At 42.7% G+C, this 13639-nt stretch overlaps 1 long non-coding RNA gene across 1 annotated transcript; it reads left to right on the top strand.

Moving 5' to 3' along the window:
- The first annotated feature begins 204 nt into the window (after positions 1-204).
- LOC125945370 (uncharacterized) lies at positions 205-13203 on the top strand. Its single transcript, XR_007466859.1, has 3 exons — positions 205-278; positions 6928-7029; positions 12944-13203. It is a non-coding gene; the product is annotated as an uncharacterized LOC125945370 (long non-coding RNA).
- Positions 13204-13639: the final 436 nt, after the last annotated feature.

Genomic DNA, 13639 nt, shown 5'->3' with positions numbered 1-13639 from the left:
TATGTTTACCAATTTCTGCCGATTTCTGGCTCGATTTTTTAATGTGACCTCGAAACGAGACATATAAGGCTATCGCTTCAATAAAGAGACTTGTGTCGTTTCTCGGGTGAAGGCTACATATATGGAAAGGCCCGCTAGAGTTCATTATTTCTAGCGGCTGCTTTCACTGATAATATGTTAAGCCATGCACCTTTATATTTCCAGGAAAGAGAACGCAGACTTTCGGTTGACAGCCACGGACAGTATTACAACAATCGTTCTCTGGACAATATTCAAAAGTATGGTATAGCTCATGCTAATTTTAAACACAAGCTTTCAGTTCCTCGTCACCGTAGTTAGGCATTTGTGTTGTTCTTCGTCGGATATATTTGTGGACATATTTCTTGAACTTGGTTCATTGGGCATGTCCTGCCGAGCGAAGCACTTGTCGAGCGGACAAGTAGGGCCAATTATTGCGTACCCAAATTTACAACTTGCTGCTGTCTGACCAATCAGACCACTTGAGTCACTGGGTACGTTCTACTGGGGATGGACCGATTGTCGGTGAGTCCCCCAAAGTGAATGTGCCACTGTTACACAAGGAATGTGAAACCCTAAATGTAATATTGCAAATAGCATTCTTATAGGGTCTCTGGTACTGGCCGCACTGTTCACTGTTCACTTGGCTTCTTCAAGCACAGCAGCCCGAAACTTAGGCCCTACTGTACAATTGCACGCCTACAGCGAGAGTATATTTCTTATCCTTTGCATGCACCAGTGCAGCAAGCATCCTAAAGGCCACGCAAACGGAGCGCTGCATAGCACAAATTGTACGGCTACACAGAGGAAAGCTCGAGAACGGAACCCGTTGCAAAACAGAATTGACGCCTTTTGGTGGTGGCTACATTGCTTGAATGCTAATCGAATTAACCCTTTAACTGGCAGCTCAACAATATTGTTGACTTTACAAAAACATCTCCAAACATTACTCAAAACCAAATATTAGTCTGTGCCTTTCAATTTACCTTAATTTATGTGCTTTCTCAACAGTTGTATTAACAAAAATGTTGACCTCGAGACGCAGCAGATGTTTTTATAAGAAAACCCGAATGCTTCGTCGCTCTCTTCTTTTTGCTTGTGGTGGTAACATTCTCGCCAATGCTATTTTTTCCTTTGTTTGAGAAAGATCCTACACTTTCTGCATAGAGGTGCATCTCAAGAACCCACGCTGACCTTGTCTATGCAAGCACCAAACACAAGTATTCGACCATACATTTGCCTTTATCCAGCTGGTCAACAATATTTTTGACCTGCTTTATATCACTTCGTTTTCTGAGAAACCCGTTCGTATTTAATTTGGCATGCATTTGAATAATATAAAGAAGAAATAAAGCAATAAAAACAGTTTAGGTCAGGTCTTTCTTATCTTGCCAGTTAAAGGGTTAACATGGACTGTCAACGGGAGATAGGCATTGCCGGATTTTCTTCACTTTCTGTAGATGTTTGTACACTTGAATGTGCATGCACCACTCATCAACATTCTTCTCCCTACAATCGTTAGGCATTGCCTTTTTTTCTTGTGGCGCAGACATGTAACAACTTGTCAGGATTGACAGGTGAAGTATAGGGGATGACACAACCGCTCATTGGAAGAACAATGAAGGTCAAGAAAAAAAAGGACGTAGTTGGTGTACAAATATAAAAAAAAGAAGTGAAGGTACAAAAGAAGACTTAGCAGCACCGAGGGGTGCCACACTAATAGCCATCGGATTGAACGAAACGATACCTTGAAGTTTATTCTGGTTTATTAGTGAATGCACGAAAACAAACAATGGAGAGCAAGGCTAAATGCGGTATTCACACCTGCCTTAAATAACAACATACTATATTGGCAGTAAATAAGCTCATACCATTTACAACTGTAAAGTGAAGAAATACAACTTTCTAAATAAGGAAATATCAACAAGAAAACAGAAATTATCACTATTGGTCTTACATGCGCTGAGAAATGTACCACCAGTACAAACTGAAGCGTCGTATGTTGTTATGAGACAATGAATAGAATGCTTGTATTGTGCAAGAGAAACACTTAGAAGCCATGACAAGTACAAGAGAATACATATTGTTACGCGTGAGGAAACCGAAGACCAGTGAACGTGCTTGCGGTCCCGGGTTGGAAAATAGGAAGATGACGACGCTGAGTGCATCAACCAGCCAGTTCTTGCGATCACCGGTCTTCGTTTTCCTTTAGGTATTTTGAAAGCAAGAATCTGAAAGCCATAGCTATAGACCGCGCCCTACAGACCTGATAGTGTAGATAGATTTCTGAAGGTATAGGTAGTATGTGCATGAATGTATTTTTGTTTGAAGTCTCGCATATCATGTCTACTAAGATTCTTACTATGAACCGATAAGTTGTTTTGACACCACCAATAAATAGTTAGTAAACTCAACTAACCCATAACGATAAAATATTTGGGCATTGTGTGTATTCCCAATTTCCCTAAGTGCGTTTTTCTGCAGTATTAACAATTTCTTTAGGTTCGCTAAAACCGTGGTACCCTACACAACCAAACAGAAATACACGTGACAATGAATACCGCCTGAACAAAGTAGTAACTTCACAGTTATATCCAGAACACATCTTTGGAAATAATGGCTATTAACGTAAGCAACTTTTCTTTTACAACAGGTATGCCATTATATAGGATTACGGGAAGATTATGAAATTTTTGTTTACAGCTGAGAAAATAGCATACTTTGTTTTAGACACATTCAGTTCAAGAACTGTTGAAGTTAACCAGACCAACATCTGATGAAGTCACTTCTTGGATTTAATTTTTACATCCTCGAGCTTCTGTCCAATAAAAAGTTCATTGATGTCATTAGCGAATAGTATGTTAGCTTTTGTACAAAGTATAAGAATTATATCGTTAATGTGAAGCATGAATACGCTGGGGCCCACAATGTAGCCTTAATGAACACCAGTAGTAATTAGTCTTAGGTCTGAACTTTTACCATGAACAAAGGTGCACGGCTTCATGTTACTCAGATAAGAATATAGCTGTAGTGCGATGCCTCTAACCCCGTGATGTTGTTGTTTTTTTGCGAGAAATGTGTTATGTTTACCCGAGTCAAATGCTTCATAATAATCTAAAAAATACCGATTGCTATGAATTTGTGTTCGATATTTATAAGCATTTTGTATTTTATTTGAAATAAGGCCAACTCAGTTGTGTGTTGTTTTTTGGAAACCACCACCCTTATTTTCGAAGTAGTGACACACGCAACTGGTATGAGTGGCGTTATATTTCTGTCTCCCCTTAACCCGTCCCCAGTGCAGGGTAGCAAACTGGATATCTACCTTCCGGTTAACCTCTCTGCCTTTCACATCTTATTTATCTCTCTTTTTCTTCTAACTAACTTATAGGTGATTCAATACCATCTTAAATGACCCTACTTGTGAAGGCATCTTGAGCTTTATGTTGGCAACCATTTCACACTTTTATGTGTCCTAACACTGCGCATGAAACGAACTAGATCCGCAGAAAGGCAACGCATATTCCGGAAAAATAATGTAGAGACACTACCTTACTTCCGAGAGCTTGTCGTTAGAGCAGAATGGTCGATTGTGACAAATGAGTCACATTTACGTAGGTCTCTTGCTGACTCCATGAAGAATATGCATAGTCTATATGACATGGCATTTCCTGAGTGCTACCTTCAGAAACGACGAAAAGCACTGAAAGCACTGGATAAACATAGAGTTGTATCAAAGAATAAAAGAAAGATAAGGTGCTATTTCATAATTGTAAAGCATTGAGAAACAGATTAAAATCTGCCCGAGAGCGACCTTCTTGGTCGCTCTCGGGCATCGGCTTCTCTGTACTTCTGAATGAAAGTGCAGAATGCAGTGGGATGGCATGGACAAAAGAAATTATTCATCATTTTTTGCCTTCTAGTGTTTTGAAAACCTATCCAGGAATGAGCTCTGACCCGACCATAAATTTTGCTCGGTACATGAACATTCCTTTTTTTACTATCTACGTGTATTGCAACTAAAATCAGTAGCATTAAAACTCGGTTTCTAACAGTCATGAACATGGTGCAAATAGTATTGTGACAAAACCGATTAGGTCAACCGCTGACAATATTAGTATCCCTCTTCCGCATATAAGCAACAGCATGTTAATTATTGGTTGTTTTCCTGCTGAAAAATAGAATGCACATGTTCGTGCCACTTTCAAAGGTGACGGTGTGAACCAAATAAGCAATTAGAGGCCTCTATCTGGGACAACAGTCTATTCAAGAGTTTCTGAACTATATAGACTATTTATAATCTCCATGAAATAAGGAAAAGGCCTACATAAATGTAAGAATTGGGTTCAAGATGAATATGCAGAAGACAAAGATATTGTTCAATAGCCTGGCAAGGGAACAAGAATTCAGCATCGCCAGTCAGCCTCTAGAGTCTGTAAAGGAGTACCTTTATCTAGGTCAATTACTCACAGGGGACCCTGATCATGAGAAAGAAATTTACAGAAGACTAAAATTGCGTTGGAGTGCATGCGGCAGGCATTACCAAATCCTGACTGGGAGCTTACCACTGTTGTCGAAAAGAAAAGTGTACAATCATCGCATTCTACCGGCGCTAACTTATGAGGCAGAAACTTGGAGGTTAACAAAGAAGCTCGAGAACAAGTTAAGGACCGCACAAAGAGCGATGAAAAGAAAAATCTTAGGAGTAACATTAAAAGACAGGAAGAGAGCGGTGTGGATCAGAGAAGAAACGGGGATAGCCGATCTTCTAGCTGACACTAAGCGGAAGAAATGGAGCTGGGCAGGCCATGTAATGCGTAGGATGGATAACCGGTGGACCATTAGGGTTACAGAATGGATACCAAGAGAAAGGAAGCGCAGTCGAGGACGGCAGAAAACCAGGTGGGATGATGAAGTTAGGAAATTAGCAGGCACAAGTTGGAGTACGCTAGCGCAAGACAGGGGTAATTGGAGATCGCAGGGAGAGGCCTTCGTCCTGCAGGGGACATAAATATAGGCTGATGATGATGATGATGAAATGTGACTCATTTGTCACAATAGACCATTCTGCTCTAACGACAAGCTTCCGCGGAAGTAAGCTAGTGTCTCTACATTATTTTTCCTGAACATGTGTTTCGCTTTTGCGGAGCTAGTTCGTTTCACGCGCAGTATTAGGAACCATAAAAGTGGGAAATAGTCGCAATATAAAGCTGAAGATGCCTTCACAAGTATGGTCATTCGACGTGTTTTTGAAGCATGCATCAGTTAGTGTAGAAGAAAAAGAGAGATAAATAAGATGCGAATGGCAGAAAATGTTAACTGGAAGGTAGATATCCAGTTTGCTACCCTGTACTGGGGACGGGGTAAGAGGAAACAGAAAGATAACGAAAAAATGCACGCACATAAAGAGAGAAAGAGCTGAAAAAAAGATGACACACACACACAAACATCCCCTAATGAACGCAGTGGCTTCACAATCTTTCAAACAAGTCGCATGACAGGAGGAACTTCGGCAGCACCTTCGTCGCCTTCTGGTGTGAAAACCACATCAGCCGGCATTGTAAGATCATCTGCTCAGAAAGCGGCCGGTTGTCGAGGCGTACCAATTCCGTCACGAGCTCTGGGAGCTGTAGCGAAGACAATTACAGGAGATATATACAAGCCGCAACCACGAATGCATTCATGAAAGACACCCCAAGCCACAGTCGGCAGAGAACAGTTGTCTCGATTCTGGATAGTCCTGATGGAATGCGTAGTCAGAGGGTTGGACTCAGGCGGTGCAGTCGACTATGCCGGGAACCTGGCAGCCCGTCTACATGAACAGAGGTCTTGTCGTTGAGTCTGGGATCCACCCATCCCCTGGCGCCAGTTACGTTATTCCGCCTGAAGTTACGGTTCGTCGAGGTGCCGCTGTCGACAGCTAGGATGACAGTGCTCGTCTTCCATTATGGTCACGTCCACATCGGACAAGTTTGGAGGCAAAGTGTGCATGTTCACTCCGCCTAGAAGACACGTGTGTGTTGGAAAGGTACAGCGATAAGACGGCCAGGGAAATCTTTGAGGCCTTTTCAATGTGCCAATTAGGAGCCACTCTCGTTAGCTCCCCTTGTATAGCCCTTTGCGATAAGGACGTTATTCCTTGGAGGTTAATCAGTTTGGCCTTTGTCCATGATGTGAATAGTTACATTTGTATAGTTTTATGTTTTTGACGCATGAGCAGCAAGAGTTGATTGACGATGACTCGCCTGTTCTTTTTTTTCTCTCTTTCAGCCCGTTGCAAATAGTATATATTTGTACAGGCTTCAAACAAAGATGTTGTTGGCAGTGAGCGCTCTTCCTACATTCTCCCTTGTCCATGCTTTTGATGCTGTGTAGAATGAATGATCCCTACCAACTAGATCGCACCCAAACCCTTCTCACCCATAATTGTGTTCCTAATCATCTAAAGATTTTTCTTCAAGTTTGTTGTCTTTATTCATTTACTGTTTCACTATTTTGATGTGTCGTGATGTCACTTTCACCCTAACATGGCCCCAACCATGGGCTAGCAGTATCGTAAAGAAAATAAATATAATGTTGAACTTACAGCCAGCCAAGCTGTCTGTTATAAGCACAAGGGGACATGCTGAGAGTGCACGCTTTCAATACTGCGATCATGTAACTGTTCACGTCGTGTTTTTTTTGCATGAGTCTTCTGTGGAAAGTTATATTTGAAGGTTTTGAATTTGTGTTTAGAAAAGCAGTATTGGTTTTAATATTTCTGTCATGTTCTCATGAAACGACGATTATAAATTTTTAGTATAGCTAAACTTCTCGCAGCTGAATCGGTAGCAAATGTTGGTGTCACTGTTTGTCCAAGTGCTTTGTTCCCGCCCCCATGCATGATACCAAATAACTCTCTCATTTCAGATAAGCCAAGAAATATCCGACCAAGTGCACTTGCTCACACTTACACAGTTCAAGTGGCTGCTCAAGATTGCTTACTTGTGACATATAGCCACACAAACAATGGTACGTCTACCGCCGTCATTGTACCTTCCATAGGACTGAACAGTTCTTGTGAATCATAAACTTGATCTGTGCGTTACTTCAGGTAAATTGTTGCACATTCCGCTGAACGCCCGAAATTTGCATATCTTAACGCAGTGGAAGTGCGAAGTAGGTTTCATGGGACACACAAAGAAAGGAGTTCTATCAATTAGTTGTGCTGAACTCATTTGCCATATCAAGAAATTGCGTATTGGCTTTGACCCTGCGATGTTTTTTTAGCGCGAATAGCATTCTTACGCGTCGATAACGAAGAGAGCGTGAGGAGCGCACAGCTGCAGTAATGGCGTCATACACAGTGTGTTTCGGGAATCGCATACTTTGATGGTCATGTTAGAGGGCTATTCAAATATGTGAACATGAAATACCCATTAGAAAGCAGAGTTTATGAAATGCATGAGAGCATGCAGAGAACTCAACTGTTTCTTTTTTTCTGAACAGACCAATGTTGGTGTTGCTTAGATGGATTAATCGCACAAGTTTCTCTAACAAAAATTTATTATTTCATTGTTACTGTGGAAATCTATAGCAAATTGTGTTGCCATCTCCTGTTCTGTGGACTCGCAAGTAAAAGTTGCAGTTTGATGTGTGGCATGAAAGTGCAGAGATTTTGTAGCCGTTTTTATTTTTAACAATTTTATTAGGACTTAATATGTAGAAGAGTTTAAGTCTATATAGCTTCCATCTTGATTGAATGTGGGCTCTCAGAGGGAGGAGTTTCTTGCGCGTTCAGGAAAAAGTCAATGAGGGTGGTTATGTCGGCTTGTTGATAGGAACAAATTAGAAGAATAAAGGTTACCTGGATCCCACGCACCGTGGAAATCAATCTAATCGAAGCTTGCGGGTTGTTTGCTTTGACTGACGATAATTAGCGGTGATGTTGACCGTGAATGATGTTCAATAGCCTGGCAAGGGAACAAGAATTCAGGATCGCCAGTCATCCTCTAGAGTCTGTAAATGAGTACGTTTATGTAGGTCAATTACTCACAGGGAAAGAATGAGAAAGAAATTTACAGAAGAATAAAATTGGGTTGGAGTGCATACGGTAGGCATTGCCAAATCCTGACTGGGAGCCTACTACTGCCGTTGAAAAGAAAAGTGTCCAATCATTGCATTCTACCGGTTCTAATGTATGGGGCAGAAACTTGGAATTAACAAAGAAGCTCGAGAACAAGTTAAGGACCACACAAAAAGCGATGGAACGAAAAATGTTAGGCCTAACGTTACGAGACAGGATGAGAACGGTGTGCATCACAGAACAAACGGGGAACGCCGATATTCTAGTTGACATTAGGCGGAAGAAATGGAGCTGGGTAGGCCATATAATGCCTAGGATGGATAACCATCCATCCTACGCATTGCGTAGGTGGACCATTAGAGTTACAGAATAGTTTTGAAGAGAAGGGAAGCGCAGTCGAGGACGGCATAAAACTAGGTGGGGTGATGAAATTAGGAAATTTACAGGCGCAAGTTGGAATCAACTAGCGCAAGAAAGGGGTAATTGGAGATCACGGGGAGAGGATTTCGTCCTGCAGTGGACATAAATAGGCTGCTGCTGCTGCTGATGATGATGATGACGGTGAATGTTTATTTCTTCAGTGTTTAGTTGAATACGAGAATGGTGAATTAATGTTAAGCGTTACCTTGTGTGCTCAGCTGCTGTTTTTTGTCGGCGTAGTACTCAAAACACACAGCCAGAGGCTTTTGTTTGAGGCGTCGTTGTGCGCCATTGTTCATAACATCCGAGAAGGTTAGCATCGTTATTGCCTCACATGGCGCATCACATCATGGCAGAAGTAACAAGCTTCAATTTAAATATAGGACTGCACATGCGAAAACCACAATCAGATTATGCGGCATGCTGCGTTCACGGACTCCGGATTAATATTCAACCCGTAGAGTTCTTTATTGTGCACGTAATTACAAAAGCGTGATTGTATTTCGCCCCCGTCGAAATGCAGCTGCCGCAGTAGGGATCGAACCCACAACTTCGAGCAATCCCACAGCCGAAAAGACAACGAACCGGGCACAGAAGTGTTGATATGACGTGCGATCGCTTCCATAGTGTCGCCTAGACACTACGGTAGTTGAATTCGGTTTGCTTCTGCACACCGTGCCTCCGTTGTCAGCTTGAGAAACTTGTATGGTGTTTATTTTTCAGAAATAGCAGAAACGTATCGTACCGTACCTTGAACTTAAATTTATTCAATTCGCTCGCCACCACTCTTGTGTCCTGTAGTAGCGTTTACTCGCCTTCTCCCGCCCTCCCCCTATGTTTGGAAACTGCGAGCGAAAAATGGCAAGGCTATCATTCACTAGTTCCGTGACTGCGTTAGTTCCACCCATTCTCTACCTCCTCTCCCTACCTACTCTTATCATTCTTACTAGTGACCCCGTGGTCTGTTGCACGTTAGCAGGAAGGCAAATAACACAGTGTCTACAATGCTTTTGCGGGGGTCACAGATAATTACAGGTGTAAGCAGGGTAATATGGCGACGCCCAGGGAGCTCCAGAGGGCATTGTACACATATGACGCGATGGGAAGGTCCAACGAGTTTCTCCCTTCGCCCTTCCTTTCTACCATGATCCTGCCATGTGTATGCACGCCCTAAACCGCCTCCCACCGCGGCGTGCAAGGCAGTGACAGCAGCAGCGGCACCACCACCACCAGCAGCAATCAAAAAGACGAAGGAAGAGGCAAACAAAGCTTCGCTTCAAAATTACCAATTGTACTACTGTTTGGTTGTGGTAATACTGCGGAGTGTAGTAATTTGAACCAATAACGACTATATAAAATTCAAAATGGAAAGGTGAGTGCGACGAGAACTTGCCAGTTATCAACGAAAAAGTCAGAGAGCACGAGTGATACAGAGACGGGAGTGGTTCAGGGAGTGTGCAGAAAATTAGTTATCAAGAGTTGTGGCTGCATTTATGTAGAAAATATACCTGGGCTCACTCAATTACTCCCTTGGGAGAAGTAGAACTGCGCAAATTATGTTGTAATTATCATATATAGTGATGATGTCATGAGCTTTCAATATTAGGTCCCTTATATTGAGAATGACTGACTAAAATTTGGTCACGTATGCATTTGCGATAAAAACCGGCAATTTTACCCAATGGGCGAAGCATAGACGGCGACAGCAACGCGTATACAACAATGTGCTGCGATAAATTGAATGGTGTTTGAGCAACCCGCGCGACATATATTATGGTACGGTGCGACACAAAAGGTAACCACTGCTGCTTCGCAGTTAAAACGTAGCCTTGGTAGTTACCAGGCATCTAACAACGCTGACGCTGAGTGGCGTTTGAGGCGTCACATTTCAATGGCGTTGGAGATGAGACACACGGAAAACCGTTGGAACACTCACTGTTCGTTTCACTATGGCTAGTGGCAATAGAAAACTCATCAGCAACGACGTCCGTGTCCGCTTAACGCGCACGCCCGCAGTGGGAAAGGGAACGATGCCCTGGCTCAAGTGCTGAGCCAATGTAGGGGTTCGTGACGGTGCGTTAATTTCAATTCAACGTTTATTCAGCCGAATTCACTCTGCGTCCCTGGAGCCCTTGTGCACTGCCCGTCTAGGCCTCACTTGCACCTTCAGTAGCGAAAATCGCAGCTGCAGCAGCATCGAGGGCGTGAACATGCCTCGATAATCTGTCTAATTGGTATTGAAATGAAGTATGTGTATCGAGGCACGATTGGCATCTGATGAAGCTACGACATAACATAATCTTCTACGAGGTTCTGCAAGATGGAATGCAGATTTTGCTAGACATGCTATTTCATTTGTTGACATGGCTCTTGCTATAAGCGACCACTGTAATCTTGTATATTTAGTTGCGTATCTATGTTTCCTCATGTCATGAACCGGATACAGAGGCGCCTCCTATAACTAGCGATGATGCCTTGCAAAACATGTACTGGGGAAAAGAGGAATTAGAAGATGGAATAACAGTCGATTTATTGAAAGATGGAGGAGATATTGTTTTAGAAAAGCTTGAGGTTGTTTATATGCAATATCTCATGAGTTCGAGTGGATCAGGCAAGTGAAAAAAGGGCCAAGGTTATACTAGCTCATAAGAATGAGGATGTCAAAGAATTGAGCAATTGTAGGCCCATTAGCTTGCCTTCAAAATTATATCAAATATTTACCAAAATAATTTCCAATAGCATCAGAGCAACATTGACTTTATTCAACCAAGAGAAAAGGTTGGCTTCAGGACGGGAAATCCTACAATTGATAACGTCATTCTCATCGGTCGGTGAGGTAACTGAAAAATCTGCGGAGTACTATCAACCACTCTATTTGGCTTTCACAGATTACGGAAATGTATTCAATACAGTACAGATACCAGCACTCACGATATCGTTGGGCAATCAAGGACTACAAGGCGGCATACGTGAATATCTCAGTAAATATGTATAAATATTCCGAAGCTATCTTGCTTCTCGACAATAAAAACACAAAATCGCTTATCAAGAAAGCGATCGGGAAAGGAGACACAAGCTCTCCAATGTTATTGTACTGAAGACATTACGCTGGGAATGCTTCGGAGTAAGGTTCAACTGCGAATCTCTCAACAATCTTCAGTTTGCAGACCACATTGTCCTGTTCAGTGACACTGGAGATGAATTGCAACAACCGATTGAGGGCTCTAGCCGAAAACGTCCGAGAGTAGGGTAGAGGCTGAGTATGGAGTAGAGAAAGGTAGTGCACAACAGCCTCGCAAGAGAACAAGCATTGAGGACCGCCATTCAGCCTCTAGAGTATGTGCAGGAATACGCTTATCTAAGTCACTCACAGGGGACCTTGATCGTGAGAACGAAATTGACAGAAGAATAAAAATAAAAATAAATACGGCAGGCATTAGCAAATTCTGAGTACGAGATTACCGCTATCACTGAAAAGAAAAGTGTGCAATCATTGCACACTACCGGTGCTAACATGTAGCAGAAACATGGAGGTTAACCAAGAAGCTTTAGAACATGTTAAGGACTGTGCAAAGAGTGATGGAACAAAAAATGTCAGGCGCTACGTTAAGAGACAGGAAGAAGAATAGTGTGGATCTGAGAGCAACCGGGGATAGCCGATAATCCAGTTGACATTATGAGAAAAAATAACCGCCCCTTCCACTCCCTGAAGATGGTGGAACAGCGAAGCTGTGAGCGGCACTACTTGCGGGGGATGGAACCCATCGGCGTCCACGGGAAACGGCGTTCCTAGCACTTTCCGCGCGCTTTTTCTGCCGCGAGCCCAGACAAGAGTCCTTGACCAAAGCTCTATGTATACAACCAACGCGAACTCTTCTCCCACCCCACTCCTCCGTAGACCAAATTTTTTTCTACAGCGTCATTGGTTAGGGCGCCTCACGCTCTCCCCCTCCATTGCGAGTATTGGACGGCGCGACTTGCGTCAACCCCCCTCCCCGTTCTCCTTTTCATCTGCACCCTCTCATGGCATTCTCGCAAATGGAAAGGATTCATGCAACCCATTTCCCCCTGTTGAGCTCTTCTTTTCCTCTCCTCTCCCGCCAGGTCACGAGGCCCCTTCTTTAGCGCAACGACAACGACGGCAAAAGGTTCGCATAAACAGCTTCGAAGTAAAAGAATGAAGCTGTGCAGGCCATGTAATCTGTAACGTAGATAATGATAGGTCATTAGAGTTACAGAATTGGTGCCTAGGAAAAGGAAGCGCAGTCGATGACGGCAGAAAATTTGGTGGGCTGATGAAATTATAAAATTTGCAGGCGCATGTTGAAATGAGCTAGCGCAAGGCAGGGATAGTTGTATATGGCCTTCGTCCTGCAGTTAATTAAAAATAGGCTTTTGCTGCTGCTGCTCATGATGATCATCATTTTTTCATGCTTTCAGGTAAGCAACACTGCCTCTTGTGGGGATTATCAAGAGAGCAAGTAGACCAGAACACTACATGTTATAAGAACATTACGTCGGTGTGTTCTGAAGAAATGTATGACACGACGGAAAGTGCAAAGAATGACCCATGTCATCAGTATGATCGGGATGAAGAAGAAATTCAAGAATAAATAAGAAAGGAACAAGAATCGACATATGAGGATGGTGATTAAATTGTAATAAAAGTACCCATTAGTACTAACACAAGATTGCTGGTAGGATCACAGTACGAGTAATTCATGTTGTAATGTTTGTCCTTCTGGCATTTGGTACTTATACGATGCTTACCCGTCGCGATGGCTCCGGTAATATGGTGCTCTGCTCGTTTCCCGGTCCACAGTGCTTATATCAGGCAAGTGATATAAGCGAAGTACAAAACCTCTTGTGTACTTAGGCTCAGGTGCAGGATAAAGCCCCGTCACAGGTTGTCCCCAAAATATTCCGGAGCCCTCTGCGCGGAATCTTTTGTGGCTCGAGTGTGGCTCTAGGACAATAAACACAATGAATCAATCACTCAAACCGTCCATGAATCAACCAATCAATCATTCAATAAATGAATCAATCAATCAAACAAACGCTATTTTGTTCACTTACGAATGCAACATGCCTATTGCGTTTTCCAGTGGTAGACTGTAAAACTTGCAATAGAGTTAA

The sequence above is a fragment of the Dermacentor silvarum genome, chromosome 5, assembly GCF_013339745.2.
Source record: "Dermacentor silvarum isolate Dsil-2018 chromosome 5, BIME_Dsil_1.4, whole genome shotgun sequence".
Taxonomy (NCBI): domain Eukaryota; kingdom Metazoa; phylum Arthropoda; class Arachnida; order Ixodida; family Ixodidae; genus Dermacentor; species Dermacentor silvarum.
This window is presented reverse-complemented; position numbering and strand designations above follow the sequence as displayed.